This window comes from Carica papaya, chromosome 6, assembly GCF_054855325.1.
Source record: "Carica papaya isolate Zhongbai chromosome 6, ASM5485532v1, whole genome shotgun sequence".
Lineage (NCBI taxonomy): Eukaryota > Viridiplantae > Streptophyta > Magnoliopsida > Brassicales > Caricaceae > Carica > Carica papaya.
Genome location: NC_142314.1, coordinates 21,462,364 through 21,484,439, shown reverse-complemented (window position 1 = coordinate 21,484,439; position 22,076 = coordinate 21,462,364). Strand labels below are relative to the sequence as shown.

At 36.6% G+C, this 22,076-nt stretch overlaps 1 long non-coding RNA gene across 2 annotated transcripts in view; it reads left to right on the top strand.

Annotated features, from left to right (window-relative positions):
- LOC110824319 (uncharacterized) overlaps nt 1-22,076 on the top strand; it is a 51,102-nt gene that overhangs the window by 27,668 nt on the left and 1,358 nt on the right. Inside the window, exon 4 of one of the 2 annotated variants that reach the window (XR_015812887.1) lies at nt 14,525-14,702. The exons of the other annotated variant lie outside the window; for it this stretch is intronic. This is a non-coding gene — a long non-coding RNA (uncharacterized LOC110824319). Of the gene's footprint in view, nt 1-14,524; nt 14,703-22,076 lie in introns of those variants that run through there. 2 annotated transcript variants of the gene reach the window in all.

Sequence of the window (22,076 nt, the reverse complement as noted above, 5' to 3'; positions counted from 1 at the left end):
CTGACTAAAAAGAATATTTGCTTAGTTTGGTGTAAAAGCGGTATTAATAGAGGATCTCTAATACTTGAGCAAGGTAAACAGCATGCTCCTGGGGGTTCTTGGAGTAAATTAGGATGTTATCGATGAAGACAATAATATATTGATCCAGTACAAGTTTAAAGACCCGGTTCATGAGATCTATGAAGGCAGTGAGGGCATTGGTCAAACCGAAGGGCATGACCTCAAACTCGAATTGACCATGTCTACAGCAGAACACCATTTTTAGAATATCCTTGGCCTTAACCCTCGTTAGTGGTAATCTGACCTAAGATCAATTTTCGAGAAGATAGATGCTCCTTATAATTGATCAGACAGGTCATCAATACGGTGCAGAGGGTACTTACTCCTGATGGTGACTTAATTTAACTCTTGATAATTAACACAAAGTTAAAGGGTCTTGTCTTTCTTCTTCGCGAACAACACAAGAGCTCCCTAAGGGAAATGGCTCGGTCTGATAAACTTCTTCTCCTTTAAAATAGCGATTTGTCATCCTAACTCTATAAGTTCTACTCGTCCCATTGGGTAAGTGAGTTTTGAGATAGATTGCGCTCCAGGGACTATGTCAATTGAGAATTTGATTTCTCATCGAGGAGGTAAACCCGGTAATTCTGCCGAAAAAATATCCAAGAAGTTAAAGACAATAGGAATTATTTAAACTGACAGCTCATAATTTATTTACCTATGTATCACACAATTAGAGAAAAGTAGGTAGAATAGAATTTGAAATAGCCTTATTTTTATGTGGTCTTATGCTTCACATATTCAAGAAAATATTAATTTTAAAACAATAATTTTCATAAAAGTTCTTAAGATGACTTTTTTTTTTGGCAATGCAGGGTTACAATTTTTTCATCACAATCTATAATGGCTTGATAATTTTCCAAGCAATCCATTCCTAGAATGATGTCGAATCCAAAAAAGTCTATGAGTATTAAGTCTACGGTTAATTCTTTACCTGAGGCATTTACCCTACAATTCTTATAAATAAGGTGTGTTTCTAAAAATCATCTAGAGGGTGTTTTTATCACTAACACTTGTCCTAATGATTCTTGTGCTATTGCTAAGTTCCTAGCAAAGTTATAAGATACAAATGAATGAGTGGCACCAGTATCAATCAAGGCCTGAATGATAGAGTTATAAATAAAAAGCATACCATGAATGACGGTTGGTTTTGTAATGGTGTTGGGCTCATCTAGACTGACGACTCTCTTGCGCAATAGGCTTTCAATATCCCAGGTCCTCTGAGGGCAATCCTTGATGAAATATTATGTGCTTTCAAACTTATAACAGGAGTTATTCAAATGACTGCAAGGTTTGTCACCATGCTCCCATCCATAGCATCGGCAGGGTTGACCAAACTAAAAGGGTTTTGCTGGAAAAGGGTGTGACATCCCAAATACTTAATGGGTAAAAAGGATCCTACTACTAAGTAGTTACGAGTGCTAAAAATAATTTTTGACATTGAAGCAAAAAATAAAAATCCCTTACAAGGAAATTTAAGATTAAAACTTACATCAAAGGCCATAAATTGGCAATCCTAAGTATTAAATACTAAAATGTAGAGTCCTCACAAGATTTTACATTAGAGTGCAAAATAATTATTGCACGTGAATTATGTCCTAAAGAATTTTCAAGGATCCGTGAATGGTTCTAATTAAACTTGAAGATAACTCGGGGAGCTAATTCTCAACTTCCACAACATCTGGGGGGCTCAGATTAGGGGCGAGTTCCATGTAAACTCAGTAAGGGAAACAATATTTAAAACCACACGGCTAAAGTTTAAAAATTAAACAACTTTGAATAATACTTTATTTACCTCTTACCTTGGAGAACAGCCACGGGATGAAGATTATTTAGTTATTTAAAAAAACTCTTTGTCTTTATTTAGGAAACCCGGTGAAACAGTTATACAACCAAACTAAGAACACCATAAATCCATATTTAAGCAATCATGCTATGTCACCATTGGCATGTCCCAACATATCAAATATCCAGTAGAGACCAAACAAATAACATACTAAATAAACAGAAGAACCATCATACAAATCATCACAGAGATACAATTAGTACAAACAACACACTCAGTAACAAAAGAACCATCATTACGAATCATCACAGAGATGCAATTAGTACAAAAAGCATACTCAATAAACAGAAGAACCATCATACGAACCATCACAGAGATATAATTAGTACAAGTAGCACACTCAATAAATAGAAGAACCATCGTACAACTCATCATAGAGTTTCAAATAGTATCCTTAACCATGTATATGTTTTATTAAGTCTTTTATCGACCTTCATGCGAAGCCGTTACAACATATATTCACTGAGGGCAGAAGAGATCCCCAGCTACCACTTTGAATCACTGATCCATTCCTAACCCATTATCATTTCCCCATCTAAACTTTGACCACAACCGTACTTCGCCACTGTGGCCCTATATAACCACCCAGCACCTTTGTATTTAAATGTGGCTTTATAAAACTCTTATTTATTCGGGCCCTAAGATCATTAACTGTTTAATTTGATATTTTAATTTTTAGGAAAAATAACTGAAAAAATCCCCACCCGCACGGGTCCCCATGTGTCGCGCGCATGCATGTGTACTCACGATCAGCTGGACGTGCACCTGCATGCACGTCAATTCCGTGTGGTGCACAAAGCACATAGTCTGCACAGGGTTCCACATGCGCCGCCCTTGGGTGGCAGGTGCCGTGCCTTGGGAGGCGTGTGTTATCCCTTGGTTAATGTGCCCTCGACATTTGGTCTAAAAAGACTTGAGAAAACTACTCCGTATGGATGACAGTGTACCCTTTGACGAGAGTGGTTACACGATTTGAATGCAGGATCACTGTGGTGATGTACAGTTGTGGCTATAGATTACATGTAGGACCACTATGGTTGGCACTACTGTCGTCGTAGAGTGTGTCATGGTTTAGCAAGCCGTAAATGCGCTAAAACAAAAAAAACTTTGTCATCCCACAATGGTAGTTAGAAATTCATATTATCCTTAGTAGATATGGTTCAGAATAGTTTCATGCAAAGAATAGGAAAAAGATAAAACAAGAAGTCATAACATTATATGCATGATTGATATAAATGTCTTGATGTTAATAATTTTATAAACAAATTAAAATGGTTTTCCTTATTAATGAAATGGACTCACATGCAACGATCTTCAAGGGTAAGCTATTAATGGTATGTTTCTTTAAAGATTAAAAGCACCTTTAAAATCTTAGTAATGTTATTTACATACTATTTTTCTTATTGAGTTTATGGAACTCACCCCTTTCCATGCTCCCTCCGTATGAGAATGATAGTTATGACCCACTTGTCCATTTGCCTATCGAAGTCTTTAAGGATTCTGTGGATCCCTGAGATGCATGTTTTTGTTATGCACTTTGATGAGTCTAATTTTTTAAAGAAGCTTGTATATTATTTTCGCCAAAACATTTGGCCTCAGTAATATAAAAATTAGAACTCAAACTTTATTTTGTAAGGGATTTATAAAATTTATTCCACTGTATTTAATTTATTTTAATGCACTCATAAGTTGTTTCTGTATCTGAGTACCTAATGCTCTATTTAGTATTGGGAATGTCATAAATAGTATCAGAGCAGTTACGTGCGGAATAATCCGTTACACTGAGGCTATGGTCTAGGAAACAACTCTAGAGAACTTAGGAGATTTCCTCTTTCTTGAAACTAGTCAACCAACTTGTTATATCCCTTTTCTTTTATAAGACTAATGACTCGAAGGAGACCATCAGTAGAGAGAACCGAAGGACTCAAGGCCTAGGACACATTGACTAGGGCTGAATTCACTTAACTCTTTCAAGCCATCCAAGGCTTGACAACCATCGTAAGACATAACCAAGCCAACCATTGCCAGCACCCCCGGGCCCAAGATTATCACCTTGCCGACCACTCCATCTCCAATTACATTACTGAATTTAAGAGATTGAACCCTCCCCACTTTGATGGAGGACCTGACCCTTTGATTGTAGAAGCTAGGATTCTACAAATTGAGAAACTCTTATCTATCTTGGACCTGACAGAAGAACAAACGGTTCCCCTTGTCGCCTTCATGCTGACTGGTGAAGTCGAACATTGGTGGCAACTCAAGAAACACGTCATGCCCTCCTCCACCACTTAAAAAGTTTTTATGGATGGCTTCTTCGAGAATTTCTTCACTGTGTATGTCCAAGAGAAGAATGAGAAGGAATTTGAGAACCTTCGCTAAGGAAACTTAACTGTCAGCCAATATGCAGCCTAGTCACCGGTTGTCTCGATTTGTTCCTTTGTTAGTGACCCCAAAAAGTCGAAAGGCCAAGAAATTTTTAAAGGGTCTCTGTGTGGACATCTATGATTGAGTGTCTATGCTGAGGCCCAGCTCATACGCAAAGGTTCTTAAACATGCCTAGTTAGTCGATGATCTCATCTCGGTCTGGCACCAACGCATCACTCGTATCCACATCAAGCAGCAACAGCAACAGTAACAGCAACAGAGAAGGTTGCTTAACCTTAACAACGATAACCCTAACAAGAGACTATGTGCTGACCCTACTGTTGCCTTGCCCCTACCTATTGGAAACCCTATTCACCCTACCCAATCATGCAAGTACTGCAGATGCTTCCCATGGTGATCAGCCTTGTTTGCATCTGAATTACACCTGATACAAGTGCAGAAGTACCTCACATGTAATGATCTTTGACAGTAAGCAATTAGTGGTATATTTTTTTTGAAGATTTAGCACATTTAAAATCTTAGTAATGTTGTTTAACTACTATTTTCTTACTGAGTTTATGTAACTCACCCTTTTCTATGCCCCCTCCAGATGAGGATGATAGTGATGACCAGTTCATTGATTTGCTTATCGAAGTCTTTGAGGATCCCATGGATCCCTAAGATGCTATGAGTGCATTTTTTATTCCACACTCTGATGAGTCCAATTTGTAAAAGAGACTTATATATTATTTTTTCCAAATCATTTAGCTTCAATGATGTAAAATTTAGAACTCAAACTTTATTTTATACAGGATTTATAAAATTCATTCCCCTGCATTTAATTTATTTTAATGCACTCGTAATCTGTTTCTGTATCTAGCTCCTCAATGTTGGCTGATTTTGGTTTTGACTAACAGTAATGATTAAACCCTAGATGGCTCAAAATAATTTGATGAACACAGCCTAGATCGAAGCATCGTGGGCCTCGGGGTGCTCTACGGATGGTCTCCCTTGAGTTTTTAATCGTATAAAAGAGAGATAACAAACTTGATGATTAGATGGAAAAGGTTAATTTTAACTCTAAGACTTTTCTAGGGTTTCTCCCTAAGTCCACACTATAGGCCTTAGTGAAAGGGATTCACCTAAGAACCATGCTCTGATACTATTGTGACATCCTAAGTACCTGATGCTAGGAGGGAGCCATATAACATAAATATATGCAAGTGCTACTAATTGAATCAACATTTAAGTGAAAGAATAGAATTCCTTTACATCAAATATTAAGGTTCAATTTACACCTGAGGCCAATGGTTGGATATCAAAATGTGAATAAATTTTCTTAGGGCTAAAAGTAATCTTTTCAACTTAGTAAACAACATCATTTCTAAATCCTTGTCTCCCTTTCTTAGGCAATATAACTCGAGAGAGACCTTATGTAGAAAGACTTAATGCCTAGGATGCCCAAACCTAGGCAGAGTTCACTAAATAATTTTGGGCAATTTAGGATTTGACCGCTGCTATGGACAACAACTTTGCTCAAAATGCTCGATAGCCTTATCTTAAAATGACCACCATCCCAGTGATCTATTTCGTACAATATCTCAAAATTTAGAAGACTGAACCCTCCTCACTTTCATGGTGGACTGGACCCTATGCTCGCCAAAGCATGGATCATGCAAATGGAGAAGCTCTTATCTATCCTTTAGCTCTTGAAGAGCAAAAGGTTCTCCTTGCAACTTTCATGTTCATTGGAGAGGTCGACCACTAGTAGCATCTCAAAAAGGACACCCTGCATGCCCCAACGACTTGCATTAAGGCATGAGGATGTCAGATACAGAAACAAAATAACGAGTGCATGATAAAAATTATATGCAGCGAAGCAGATTAATACAAATCCCTTACAAATATATGAGTTCCAATTACATACATATAACTGAGGTTAGAAGTGGCTATAAAATACAAAGTTAAAATACAAAAGAGGGCTACTTCTTTCACTAAGTTATTGGACTCATTATAGCATGGAAACGATCATGCACTCAATTTTTGTGGATCCACAAGATCTTCATAAACTTCAATGGGTAGGTTAGTTGGCGGTTCCTTATTTTCTTCCTCATCTGGGAGGGACATAAAAAGAGTGAGTTCCATATGCTTAGTAAGGAAAATAATATTTAGATAATATCGTAAGATTTTAAAGGTGAATTATTCTAACATACATACTTACCATTTGAATACTTTGTAGACATCTTTTACCTTGTGAAAAAAATTTATTTATTAGGAACAACATCACATTAGTATAATCAAACAAACAACATCATACCAGAAATAGAAAAAATCAAATAAATCATGAAATGCTCATATTTTCATGTCATGCTTCGTGAAGTAATTATGACTTCCATCTTTAAAAGCAAATACAGATTTTCGACTGGCCGTGTAGAATTACCAGATCAGATACAGATACGGCAATTTGCTCATGCACATTTTTGGCTTGCTAAATTATAGTAGGATCTATGACTACAATCGTACCAACCATAGTGGTCCTATCAGCATGATGGTCATGAAAGTACTTAGACAAAGGTGACCTTTTATAGATATTCACATCACCAATCTCGTAAGAGAGAACTACGTCATCCACAGGGAGCGGTCCTCTTACGTCTTTCCAGACCACATGGTGAGGCAAAAACAGATATCCTGGATGGGGTTAGGGGAACAGATATCCCTCAGAGTTAAAAAGCTTAATGAGATACTTGATGCATTATACATGTCAATATTGATACATACTCAGACAATTCATGTTTCATTCTACATTTCTCTTTTCTCTTTTTTTTTGTTTCTTTTATTTTCCAAGTAACCTTACCGATTTCATATTATTTTAATTACATGCAAATCATCAGGGGTCTATAAATCACATAGCATGCTTGAAATCAAGAATAATTCAACTTATTAAACCTACAAATACAAAAGCATACAAAATAGACCAAAACACAAAATATCAATTTAATCTCTTTTTTTGTCTAAAAATACCTCTTAAAATGGTTTAAAAAACTTAAATTCCTTATCAAAACCTTGATAATTTTTTCTACACCATTATTCTTTTCTTCCTCTCCTTTTCTGTCTAGATCACTCACTCACTCTCTCTCTCTCTCTAATTCTTAAAAGGTGGAAGAATGGAAGTGTCGGGAAAATGGAAAGGGAGGGCCCCTATTTATAGAAATTGGGAGCCGTTGGATTTGTGTGAAGTGGGGAAATACGGTAAAAAAAGAGAAAAAGATTTTCAACATAAAAAATGGAGGAAGAAGGTCTCCTCCATCAGCGGCAGTGGCGTGCTGCCCAAGGTGGGTGACAGCGCACTACCCGAGGTAGCAATGGTCCGCCAAGTGCACTGCAGGCTAGCTTGCAGGTGCACGGCTCACCCTTTTGTGCATGTAGGGGCTAGCCTCCACGTGCGTAGGGCCTAGGCGTGTTGGGTGTTGCACGCATAGGCCTACTTCGTTAAGGCCCTAGGTGCACAGAAGCTTATCCGCATAGGCCTACATTGTGGATGGCATGCGCACAGTGTGCATCGCTTGTCCGTGTGCGACGTGATGAGTGGATGGCCCAATTGCACGCGATAAGATGCAAAGGGTTAACCTCGTGTCGAGCACAGGGATAGGACATGCACACTATGCACACCTCCTGTGCCGCGCACGCAGATGGGACGTGCACACTGCGTGCACCTCCCATGCCTGCTGTGCGCACGTGCGCACGCACAATGCACAAGCACCCGCGTAGGAAGCCCCCTTTCCTGCGGGATTTTCTCCCATATTTTTGTTTTTCCAAAATTCATTTTTAATTAGACTAAGATAAAATAAAATAAACTAAAATCAACTAAAATACAATAAAATAAAATAAAATCAATTAAAATTAAATTAAATAAAATCAAAATAAATAAATATTGACATAAATTCACAAATTATGATAATAATTTGCAGAGTAAATTAAATAAGTTCAATGCAGCCTAAAGGTCCGAATAAATAGGTTTTTCCAAATTAATTAAACACAACAATGGGTAAGGTGTTACATTCCTCAAGAGCTTATTTCCAATTTATGTTCAAAAGAAAAAAGAAGAAAAAATTTAGGATTTGTGTCAAAGAAGCAGAACAGTGAGCCAGTATTTCTCCAATTTCATTTAGTTCTCTAGATTTAACTTAGAGATCATAGCCATGAAAAACAAGAAGGCCCAGAAGGTTTTTAAAGGTCTAAGAGTTGACATGTTTGATCGAGTAGCTAAGATGAGGACAAACACCTACGCTAAAGCACTCCAGCACACCCAATTGGCCGAGGAACTTCTTACTGCTAGTTACTGGCACATCTATAATCCCCGAATCCAATACTAGCAAAAGAGGAAACAAAATGGCTAGCGTCGTGCTGACAAATGACCCAGAGTGCCTCTTGCCATAGTTATTGCTATGACATTTAAAATATTAAACTATAGCACAAGGGAGCCAAATACAAAAATAGATTACAAGTGCATTTAAAATAATTATATACAGCATAATAAATATTACAATCCCTTACATAATAAAATTTGAGTTCTAAATTTTACATCATTGAGACAAAAAAATTTGGCAAAATATAACACAAAAGCCTCTATTACAAAATAGACTCATCAAAGTGTGAAATAAAATATATACTCATAACAACTCAGGGATCCACGGCATACTCAAAGGCTTCAATGGGCAAATCAACAAGGGAATCCTCACTTTCATCTTCATCTGGGGGGCATGGAAAGGGTGAGTTCTATAAACTCAATAAGAAAAATGGTATTTAAACAATAGTACTAATATTTTAAAGGTATCTAAAACTTTAAAGAAACATGAATTGTAAATAGCTTACCATCGGATATCGTTGCGTGGAAGTCCATTTCAATGATAAAGAAAACATTTTATTTTTAAAAAAAAGTCATGGAATCATTCATATCATTCATGCATAGAATAGAGAAAACCAAAAAAATATGAAACACATTTATGACTTCTTATTTCATTTTTTCCTATCCTTCGCACGAAGCAGTTCTGACCAATATCAATGGGGGCAATAAGAATTTCTTACTACCATTGTGGAATGACAAAATTCAATATTTATAACTTGCTAAACCACAGTACATTTATGGCTTGTCAAATCATGACACGTTCTACGACTATGGTCGTGCCAACCACAGTGGTCCTACATGTAAATTATAGTCACAGTTGTATATTGCCACAGTGACCCCTATAATCATATCGCATAACCATTCTCATTAGAGGGTATGTTGTTATCCATATGAAGTGGTCCTCTCATGTATTTTCAGACGAGATGGGGGAGAAACAGAATCCTTCAGAGATAATAACCTAACAGATTATATCATTACCAATGGCATGCATCAATATTACGGTGTTTGGCCTACATGTTTTATTTTCATAATACATGCATGCGTCTTAATGCAAATATCATAATATTTCATTCATCAACAATATTTCATCATCATTATATCATTCAACAATTTAATTTACAACTTAAAAATTTATTAAAACATGTAATTATTATATTACGTTAATCATGCCATAGTTCAATTAATTTTTTTAAAAATACTACTTAGAATGTATGAGACAATACTAAGATTTTTAGTTCAATTAATTTTTTTTAAAATACTACTTAGAATGTATGAGACAATACTAAGATTTTCCTTACCAAAAGCTTGAAGAGTTCCTATGTTCTTCAAAGCCTCTCTCTCTATCTCTCTATCTCTAGAAATTCTTTATAATAGAAAACAAATAGGAAGTATGAAGAAATGGTGGGGAGAAGGCCTTTATTTATAGAGAAAATGAGTTGTTGGATTTTTTCCAAGTGGTATAAATTCGTGAGGAGAGAAGGAGGAAAAATTTGACCGACACAATGCAATGACTGACGAACATGACTGACAGACAATCAAGGAGACGATAGCAATGTGATGACTCAGCACAAAGAGGGCATGCTGGCTAAGGGATGGCACACACCTCCCAAATGGCGATGATATGTGCATGAAACATACATGGGCAGTGTTGTGTGCATATTATGCATGCCCTGCGTGTATACCACGCCCAGATTGGCTCGCATGCTCAGTGCATTTTCCTTGGGTCGTGGGTCTTGTCCTTCCTTGACTTGGGCTAAGGCTTAGTCCTCTCACTCTCAGGTTAGACTTTTTTATAGTTCTTCAAGCATATTAATCTTACTTGGGCCTTAAGTCTTCTAACTTGAACAAACTTGACCCATCTCTTGGAATAATCCCAATTAGGAAAATAGTTAGGGATGAAATTACTTTCCTGTTCTGGGTGATCCCATTTACAAAATAAAAAGATGTTGACATCACTTTTCTGTTTGGGGTGAGACCTACGGGACTTACATGTGCACATATGTTGTGCTGCAGCGAACTTAAAGATAATTATTCTGCAAGAGTCTAATTTTCTAGGGGGTTCCTCCTTGATACGGACTTGCATCTTTGGAACTAATTTTAGGCTGTCTAGGATCACATCATCCCCCTTTTCTTCAAAAAGATTCATTCTCGAATATGGGCCTTCATTACAAGGGAAAATATTAGTTATTACAATAAAAAATACACCATACTTCCCCAATATGTTTACTTTTTTGTTGATGCATGTCATGACTTGATTCATAGTTCCTTTAGGATCTAGATCAAATCTTTGTGGCGCACTTACCATGGTAGTTATCTATAAGAGGAAAACTGTACGACTATGCAAAAAGTAGTTGAGGTCAAAATGAATCTCCTTATAGGTAAGTACAATCAAACTTCCCATTTCACAAGAGATGTCCTTAACATTATGTCCCTGTCATCAGAACACTCCTTTCTTTTCTCTCTCCATTTTTTTCTTAGTGGACTATCTTTAGCTGTCTGCTGGGTAGTATTTCTGCTCAATGGACCATTGACTTTCTCTGTGGCCTTTTTTCTCTCTTTTGCCCTTCTTGAGTATTCATCAAAAAATCGTTTAATTTTGACCTGATCTCCATGTGCCTCTTTCAATGATAGAGGCAAAAAGACATGATTCAGACCGTTCTTTTGCAATGAATATCGATTGGTGCGATCGTTATGTTGTACCTATCTATTAAACTACCCAGGTCTCCCAAGTATCAGGTGACTGGCATGTATAGGCATGATATCACAACATACCTCATCATCATATTTTTCGATGGAGAATAGTACTATGACTTGTTCAGTAACTTGGATTTTGCTACACTCGTTCAACCGTTGTAACCGATAGGGATTTAAATGCTTGATACATGTCAACCCTGTTCTTTCTATGAATAAAGTGCTTGCCACATTAGCGCAGCTACCACCGTTAATGATCATTCCACAGACCTTATCACTCACAAGGCATTGTGTGTGGAATATGTTCTCCCTCTGCTTGTCCTCCCCCTAGGCTTGTAGGTTCATAACGACAACAAAGATACTTTCCCATATGGGAAATATGCCACTTTGTTGAAACATAGTGAATCTTCCTGCAAGGTAAAGGTTAATAAAATAAAATCTCTCCCTCACTTTCACTCGTGTTTAACCTCATAATCCTTCAACACTCATGCTTCAAGTAGAGCCTTTACAATCAGATCTCCCTAATTAGGACCTACAGGTTAGTCTTAAAGACACTGCAAGGAATTCTAAAGGAAATCTATCTCTAAAGCTTAGAATTTAAGCTCACGGAATAAGAATTGCGATGAACAATGCAAATGCAATATGAATGATGCAAACATAATGAAAACAAAAGTTTTCACTCACACCTAATAAATGACTTACTCTTCCACTCGACGGTTTTCTGACAATCTAATAGGTAGTTACTCTACTTCTTTCATGCAAGATGCAAACAACATGCCAATTGTCTTATGAGGTACAATTAGGATATTTTTGTAGTTTTGATACATATAATTTTTTTAATAATAGAACAAACACAAAATTACTTGAAATGAACATATAAAATTGATTCAAATAATATGCAAATGAATTAGCATTCAAATAATTTTTGAATTTTTAGGAAGAAAAATGGTGAAAGCAATAAAGATAGATTTGGGTTTTAGGAGTCTAAGCTCTAATACAATGTAGAAGGGTATGAGAATAATCAAATCAACTCTTATAACCCACTCAACGTATGTAATACTGAAACTTAACCGCCTAAAAAACTCCTCCCTTTAATTGAACCTAAAATCCTACAAGGAATGCAAAAACAAAGACTAGAAAAAATAAACAAGGTAAGAAAAAATGCCATGAACTTACTGACAAGTTGATCTATGTTACTTGACTCAACAAGACTTCTGAAGACTCTTACTTCTTGAACAACTTGAAGAAGCTAAAAATTAACAAAATATTAATTGAAGAGAAACCTAAGCTTTCAAGAATTTCTATCAAATTGATATTAATTGAATGTGTTACAACTTGTAACACCCTAAGAAACCTTTTTGCTTAATTGTTATATAAAAACTATAATTATTCGAGCCCTAAGGCCATTTGAACTCTTTAAATTTCATGCTTTGATTTTTGAATGAAATGGTTTAAAACTTATTTTTGAATTTTACAAAACTAACACATTTTTTGTTTATTTAATTAAATAATTATTTAAATTATTTTGTAATTTTTTGCGTTTTCTAAATTGTTTTAAAAAGATTTCAGAAAAAATGGGGAAGAAAAGTAGTAGAGAAATCCTGCAAAAAAGGCTGCAGGAAGGCCCCCCTGTCTGCGCGGCCCCCGCGCATATGGCCAACACGGCACGTGCGCCTACGTGCATGCCCCATCCAAGTAGGGCACGAGGCATGCGATCTAGGCATATCACAATGTTCGTAGATGGGAGAACGGCTCCGTGCACCCTGTGCGCATGCCTATGTACGCAGACCCTTAGCAAGCGCGTGTAGCAGGCACAATAGGCTTTGGCAATGCGCGCCACCCCTTGGGGGTCATGTGCTGCCGATTGGGCATTGTGCCGCTACCGGTTGAACGGCGAGCCACTGTCGCTTGATTGGCGTGCCTTCGGTTTTGTCATCATCATCACATCGGCATCCATCAATCGCATCCATTAGTCGTCGCATCGCATCAAGTCACCTTTTTCTTTCCTCTCTTCTCACAAGATTTTGCCACTTGGCACAAATCTAATGGTCTCAATTTTTTATAAATAAGGACCCCTCTTCACCATTTCTTCACCACTCTAACTTCATTCTTCCATCCACTAAAGAGTTCTAGAGAGAGAGAAAGGGAGCCAGAGAGACAAGAGGAAGAATTAGAAGACAGAAAGACGTAGAAAAAACTGCAAGGTTTTTGTGAGGAATTTAGTATCTATTTTTACATACTAAGAAGTATATCTATATTAATTTAATGGAATCTTAATCGATTGATTGCATGCTTAAATTATATGATTTAACATAATTATTATGTGTTAATGCATGTTTATATGAATGAACATAAGTTAGTTATTTGCATGTTTAACTATAATAATTAATTTGCATATGATAAATGTTAGTGCATGTTATATTGTATGATGACAAGATGAAGTAATGAAGCATGATGTTATATTGTAAAAAAGAGAAACATTTATCGATATTAGCATGTATGGTTTATAAATGACATGATTCGTGGGCTTTTTATCTTTTGAGGGTTTCTCTTTCTCCCTTGTCTGATCTGAAAATACGTGAGATGACCACTCACTGAGGATGACGGTATACCATCTGATGAGAGTGGTGATGCATTATGATTGTAGGGTCACCTTTCGCGTAGTACGGTCGTGACTATAGTTTACATGTAGGACCACTGTGGTTAGTACAGTCGTGGTCATAGATCGTGTCATGGTTTGACAAGCCGTAAATGTGCTGTTAGTTTGGCAAGCTGCACATTTGCTGATATGATATGAAATAAATTGGTCATTCAACATGGGTAGTCGAAAATCTGTATTGCTCTCAGTAGATAGAAGTCGGAACGACTTCGCGCAAAGAATAAAATGAAATAAAAGCATGTCATGATTTGTTTTATTTTTTTTATTTTCAGCATGCTTGATTTGATTGACATGACTTGACATGATTGATTTGATGTTTTCTTTAATAAAGTAAATTATTTTTATAATTATTGAAATGGAGCCCTAACATGATTCCCGATGGTAAGTAATTATGGTACCCTATTCAAGTTTAAATTACTTTTAAAATCTTAGTGATATTATTTAAATATTATTTTTCTTACTGAGTATATGGAACTCATCCCTTTCTATGTCCCCTCAGATGAGGACGATGTGAGGTATCGATCGTTGACCTACCCCTTGAAGCTTTTAAGGATCCCATGGATCCGTGAACCATTACGAGTGCATGTTTTTTTTCGCACTCTGATGAGTCCATATTTTGTAGAGGCTTGTATTTAATTTTGTTTTCCCCTCAGTATTGTAAAAATGTGTTATTATTTTGTAAGGGATTGTAAATATTTTATTCTGCTCCATACATTTATCTTATATGCATTCATATATGTTTTTGTATCTGACACCCTTATACTTTATTTAGTATTTAGGATGTCACACAATTTATAGGGAAGGCCTATTTATAATATTTTTCAGGATAATTCTAGATAATTACAATCTCTTCAAGAAATTAATAAAATAATATCATAGATAAAATTTTATTTAATTCTATAATAATTACATAATAAAATATTTATTCTATCCCATCTAAATACAAGATAATTTATTAAATAATCATAAGAATAGGCTTTACATTAAAATAATAATTAAAATAGAATAGGTTTTATCCCATGTGATTTCCATGTAAAACACATAGGAAAATTAATTAAAACATGTGGGAATTAATTTAAAAATATGAGAATTTAAAAGGTGGGGTCTAAAAAGCCTTAAAATTAAAAATAATAAAATATTAATTAATTTAAAAAGTGGGGACATGCTGGTTTAAGTAACCTGTACGAGTTGGGTCGGCTGGCCCACGCGGGTTACGCAAAGCAGGACCATTAATTGGGTTGTAGGCCTCACATTGGGTCGGCTGGGATGGTTTCTAGCCTGGCTGCATGGGGTGGCTTGGTTGGGCCTGCCAGTCGCGAGTCCTCCTTTCTCGGGTCGTGAGTTGCACGTGCACAGGTGGCAGTGTGTTCGACACTAGGCTCACGCACAATTGGTTGTGCGGGTTGGCACGCACTCTCGATGCATTTTCCTTAAGTTGTGAGTCTTGGCCTTTCTTGACTTGGGCCAAGGCTCAGTCCTCTTGCTCTCGGGTTGGACTTTCTTACAATTCTTCAAGCCCATAAATATTAATTGGGCCTTAAGCCTTTTAGCTTGAACAAGCTTGGCCTGTCTCTTGGAATAATCCCAATTAGAAAAGTAGTCAGGGATGAATTTACTTTCTTATTCTGGACGATCCTGTTTAGGAAATAAAAAGATGTTGGCATCGCTTTCCTATTTGGGACGGGACCTGTGGGACTTATGTGTGTACATCTGTTGTACTGCAACAGACTTGCAGATAATTATTTTGCAGAAGTCCATTTTTCTAGGGGATTCCTCCCTAATGCAAAATTGCATCTTTGGAACGAATTTTGTGCGCAGGGCATGTGCAGCGCATGTGGGTTCACTCGCGCAAGCTGTTCATAGGCCAGACCACGGGCTCGCAGGTTGCTTCCCATTTGTTGATTTCTTTGCCCTTTTTTTCCTAAAAATATTATTAGTTTGGAAATAATTTTGGGGATTTTAATAAAACTCATTTAAATTATTGTAAAATAAATTATTAGTAAATTGAAGTACTAATGAAATTTTAAAGGCAAAAAGCCTAAAATATAGGAGTTCTATGTTTGTTAAATGCAAGGGAGTTTCGGGTTGTTATAAAATCAACTGTAGATCATATACTCCTAAATTTTTCTAGTTTTATCATTGTTTTGGGCATGGACTAGCTGGAGGCATATCGTGCCATTATTTACTACTATGAGAAAACTATAATCCTCCGTCCCACTAAAGAGAAACAATCTTAAAACAAGAACAAATGGGAAATTTTGTGCTATATAAATAAATGTTTTGTGAATAAATTTTTTAATGTTTTAAAATTTTGAATGTATTTAACATTTTATGTGAAATGCATGATAAAGATTTTTAAAGTAAACTGCCTATTTTTCTAACACTTTTGTTGCATAGGCATATGGATTCTAAAAATTCAATACTAACAATCTCAATCATCTGTGACTTCCTAGAAGTTTTTCTTATAGAGCTTCCAAGTCTGCTACATAGGCAGGTGTAAAACCCTGCCCATCACTGTGCTAAAATAATTTGAAAACTCTATTTATTCAGGTTTTTTGCCGCTTTGCACTTAATTAATTTACTTATTTAACATTTATCGTGATTCGTGATTTGAGTTTATTTTTATTTATTTAATTTTTAGTTAAATTTTATTTTAATTTAATTTAATTTATTTTATTTTAAATTATTTTAATTTAACTAAATTAAATTGAAAATGAAAATTTTGAGAAAAAATTGAAAAATGGTGAAACGGAAAAAAAATTCTCCCAGGAAAAATCCCGCAAGAAGGCTGGTTGCCCCTGCTGGCTGAAGCACTGCCACCTCAGGCCACTGCTACTGCCTTGGGTGGCACGTCACCGCCGCCGGTGGAGGAGGCCATCCTCCCTCATTTTTTGTGCCAAACATCTTCTTCTCCTCTCTTTTTATCGGATTTCACCACTTGGCGTAAATCAAACGGTTCTAAAATTCTATAAATTGCCCTCCCTTTCCCTTCCTTTTCATACTTCCATTCTTCTATTTTACAAAAGTTTAGAAAGATAGAGAGAGAAATATAGTAGTCTAGTGAGAGAAAAAGAGAAAAAAATGAGAGTTGTCAGGGAGAAAACATCAAGGTTTTAGTAAGGAATCTAGTATTTCTTTTGATGTCTTAAGAAGTATTTTTAAATAAGCTAATTTAATATGATTGTAATTTTGTCTATTTTGTATGCCTCTGTGTTTAGATGAGTCAAATTCTTTTTGTTTTCAAACATGCTATGTGAAATACAGACACTTGATGAATTTGCATGTAATAAATATGAGGTGTAATCAATAAAAGTAAAAAGTATAAAAGAAAAAAAATAGAAAAAAGTGGAATGAAGTCTATATAGTCTAAAGTGTATCTGTATTGACATGCATATTGCATCAAGTTTTTCGTTACACTTTCATCTCTGAGGGGCATCTGTTGCACTTGCTCTTCACAGTATCTATTTTTCCCTCCCCTATATGGTCTAGAAAAACGTAAGAGGACCACTCCCAATGGATGACGGTGTGCCCTCTGACGAGAGTGGTGTTGCACTATCTATAGGGGTCACTCGTGGCTAAGTAATGTCGTGACTGTAGATATCTATTAGGGCTACTATGGTTGGTATGGCCGTGGTCATAGATCGTACCATGGTTGGCCTGAGCAAATTGTCGTATCTATATTTGATCCAGTCATTCCAATTAGGTAGTTGAAAATCTGTATCTACCCTCAAAGATGGAAGTTGTAACAACTTCATGAAGCATGACACGAAAATCTGAGCATTTCATGATTTATTTAATTTTCTCTATTATCTGGCATGATGTATGTTAGATTGTATGTATTAACGTATCATTTTCTTAACATATAAATGGTTTTCCATAATGTGAGATAGGTAGCTGAGGAAGTTAAATGGTAAGATGAAATAACTAATTTTTGATATCTTACGATGTTAAATTTAATACTATTTTTCTTACTGAGCATATGGAACTCACTCTTTCCATGCCACCCCCATATGAGGAAGAAAGTGAGGAACCGCAGGATGACCTACCTTTGGAAGTCTATGAGGATCCCGTAGATCAACAAGTCTGAGTGCATGACTGTTCCCGCACTCTAATGAGTCCAATAGCATAGAGAAAGAAGTGGCCCTTATATTTGTTTTGTATTTTACAACCACTTTTGGCCTCAATATATGTATATATTGGAACTCATAAGTATTTGTAAGGGATTAGTAATGATTTTGTTCCGCTGCATAAATTTTATCATGCACTTGCTATTCTGAATTTGTATCTAACACCCATTAGCCTTAATTAATACTTGGGATGTCACAGTGGGAGATTGAGTTCTCCATTGACCTAGTTCTAGTGACAACCATTTTCAAAGCCATTTATCAGATGGATTAAGCGAAACTTTGGGGTTTGGGCCGTTAGATTGCAGTACTGGGAGAAAAGAGATTTTTTTATACCAAGTAATTCTCAATGCAGTGCTCCAATCTTTTGTGCCAAGAACCCTCCGGTTGTGTATTGATTACAGGGAGCTCAACTAGGTGACAATTAAGAACAAATATTCATTACCCTGCATTGATGACCTGTTTGACCAGCTACAAGGTACATCAGTCTTCTCCAAGATTGATATCAGGTTGAGCTATCATCAGTTGAGGATTAGAGCTAAAGACATTTCTAAGATAGTGTTCCACCATAGGTATGGCTACTTTGAATTCAGGGTCATGCCCTTTTGCTTAACCAATGCTCCTACGGTATTCATGGACCTTATGAACTAGATTTTCAAGTCTGTACTAGATCAGTACATCATTGTCTTCATCAATGATATTCTAGTATATTTCAAGGACCATCAAGAGCATGTTGGTCACCTTACTCAAGTTATGAGAACTCTTAGACGGCACAAGCTGCATCCCAAGTTTAATAAGTGCTCATTCTAGTTAGATCAGATCTCTTTCCTTGGTCATGTTGTTTCTAGTGATGGTGTTTCTGTGGATCCCTCAAAGGTCGAGGAAGTGATTAATTAGAGTCAGCCAACCAATATCTTTAAGGTTTGTAACATTTTGGGCTTAGCGGGATATTATCATCATTTCATTGAAGGCTTTTCCTGCATTACGGCTCCTATGACTCACTTTACCAAGAAGAATGTTGTTTTCTATTAGGACCCTAGTTGTGAAGAAAGTTTTGTCAAACTCAAGTGTCGACTTACCACCACCCTAATGTTGATTCTTCCTTACAATATTGGTCGGTTTCAAGTCTATTGTGATGTATCCCATGTTTGTTTACGATGCGTGCTCATGCAAAATGGTCAGGTAGTCACTTATGGTTTCAGGCAGCTGAAGCCGCATGAACATAATTACCCCACTCACGACCTTATACTTGCGGCCATAGTCTTTGCCCTCAAGATATGGCGTCATTATTTGTACAATCAAACTTTTTATATCTACATTGATTATTAAAGTTTGAAGTACTTATTCTCTTATAAGGAACTCAATATGAGACAAAGCCATTAGATGGACCTTCTGAAGGATTACAACTGCAAAATCCTATACCATGTAGGTAGGGGGTAATGTAGTTGCGAATGCCCTTAGTAAGAAGAACTCAACATTGTTGGCACAAATGATGGTTTCTGGTTAGAGAATGCTTGAAACAATTCAAAGTCTCCGATTTAAATGGTCAGGGCATGTACCTTGCCCAAATTTAGATGCAACCCACTCTCATCCACAAAATTTGGGAAGGCTAATATACGAATCCCAAGATCTTGAAAAAAGCAGATGAGTTTGCATTAGAGGAACCTCATGACTTCAGAATGTCTGAAGATGGAATCTTCAGATTCAGAGATCAAATTTTGGTGCCTAATGACCTCGAGCTCAGGTTAGATGTTTTGAAGAAAGCTTATGTATCTAAGTTGTCTATCCATCCAGGAAGCACAAAGATGTATCAGGATTTGAAGCATCATTTTTGGTGGCCAGGTATAAAGATGGATATAGATGACTTTATCTCCAGATGTCTCACTTGGCAATAGGTCAGGGCAGAAGATCAGAGATCAAGTGGTCTCTTGCAGTGTCTCTCATTCTTGGAGTAAAAATGGGAGTATATGACTATGGACTTTGTCATAGGATTATCTAGAACTAATTCATATTGCAATGTTATTTGGGTCATTGTTGATAGATTGACCAAATCAGTTCACTTCCTTGTAGTCAAGAATACTAATTCAACCAGCAAGTTGGCTAGATTGTATATACATCAAGGAGATTGTCATGCTCTATGACGTTCCAACTTCTATGGTGTCCAATAAAAATCCTCATTTTACTTTTCGATTTTGAGGAAGCTTCAAAGAAGCTCTTGGGTATAATCTTTACTTCATCATTGCGTACCATCCACAAACTGAAGGCTAGTCTGAACGAACCATTCAAATGTTAGAGGGTATGCTACGAGCCTGTGTAGTAGATTTTGGCGATAGTTGGAACAAGTATCTGCCTTTAGTGGAGTTTACTTATAAGTAAAGCTATCACTCCAATATTGGTGTGGCTCCATTTAAAGCCCTATATGGTAGGCTATGTCAATCTCCTATTTGTTGGAATGAAGTTAGAAATAAACATTTTCAGGAAACATATCTCATTTAGGAGACGATAGAGAAGATTCCCACTACCTGTAAGAATCTCATCACTACTCGAGTCGACAGAAGAGCTACGCTGACAATCAGAGGAAGGAGGTAGAATTTGTTATAGGTGATCATGTTTTCCTCTAGATCTTTCTATGTAAGAGAAGAATGCAGTACGAGAAGAAAAAAAAACAAAGTCATCATTTTGTAGGACCTTCTGAGATACTGGAACGTGTCGGTCCCATGACTTATCATATTGTTTTGCCACCCGAGTTCATGGGTCTACATAATTTCTTCCATGTCTCTATGCTCTGAAAGTATTACCATGATCCTTCTCACATCATTCCACACCAACAAATCCTAGTCCTTTCAGATATGTCCTATTATCGAGATCCTTGCTCAAGAGGAGAAAGTTTTGAGGAACAGGAAGATTCTGATGGTCAAGGTGTTATGGTAGTACCACACCCTTGATGAAGCTACTTGAAAACTCGAAGATGAAATGTGTGATAAGCATCCCGAATTATTTTAAAATTTATAATTTTAGACAACCAAATTTTTTATGAGGGAAGGATGTGACACCCCTAAACCTTTTAAATATTTAATGTTGTAATTTACTCTGTTTTTATTTTAATTTATTTTTAAATTTGGTGATTAAATTATTTTCAACATATTTTAACCGTCATTTTTAAAATCAAAAATTAAAAAAACTAAATGAATCAAAAAATCAAACCCAAGGACAAGCCCGTGGGGAACACCTGCATGTCCTCATGCCCACGCGCCTGCACACTGCACACGCATGTCCCATCGTACGAAAACTACAACTATCTTATCGCCTACACACGCCTACACACGCCTGCACGCATGTCTCGTCACATGCACATGTTTGCATCCATATCCTATCCGTGCACCTATGCATGCTGCCTGTTGTGCTTGCCATTGTCACACACGTACATCCCATCTACCTAGTGAGCACCTGTCGTGGTCACGTTGCCACTATTATGTCACTGCAGCCACTTGTACTGCTTGTTGCTTGTGTCACGTCATTGTACTTCCCACTACCGAACGCCACATGGCATGTATGTCAATTGCCATATGGCACATATGCATGCCTACCTTTGGCTATTTAAACTTCACTTCTTCTCTTTTTTCTCCCATTTTCTCTATTTTTCTTCTTTTTCTTCATATGGTCAAGAGATAGTGAAACTAGAGAGAGAAGCTAGGGAGATAACTAAATAGAGAAAGAGCTTGAGAGAGAAATGGAACCAAGGAGACCAAATAACTTTTCCCTTTCGCACAGTAAGCTTTCTTTTTTTTTCCATTTTATTTCTTCATTAAGATTTCTAAGAGCTCATTCTTAGGCTCTTCCTTTCCTTAAATTCCAAAACTTTCTTCTAAAATCTACAGGTTGTCGAGCAACCTTCATTCTTTAAATCCGTAAGCAACCTCATTTTGG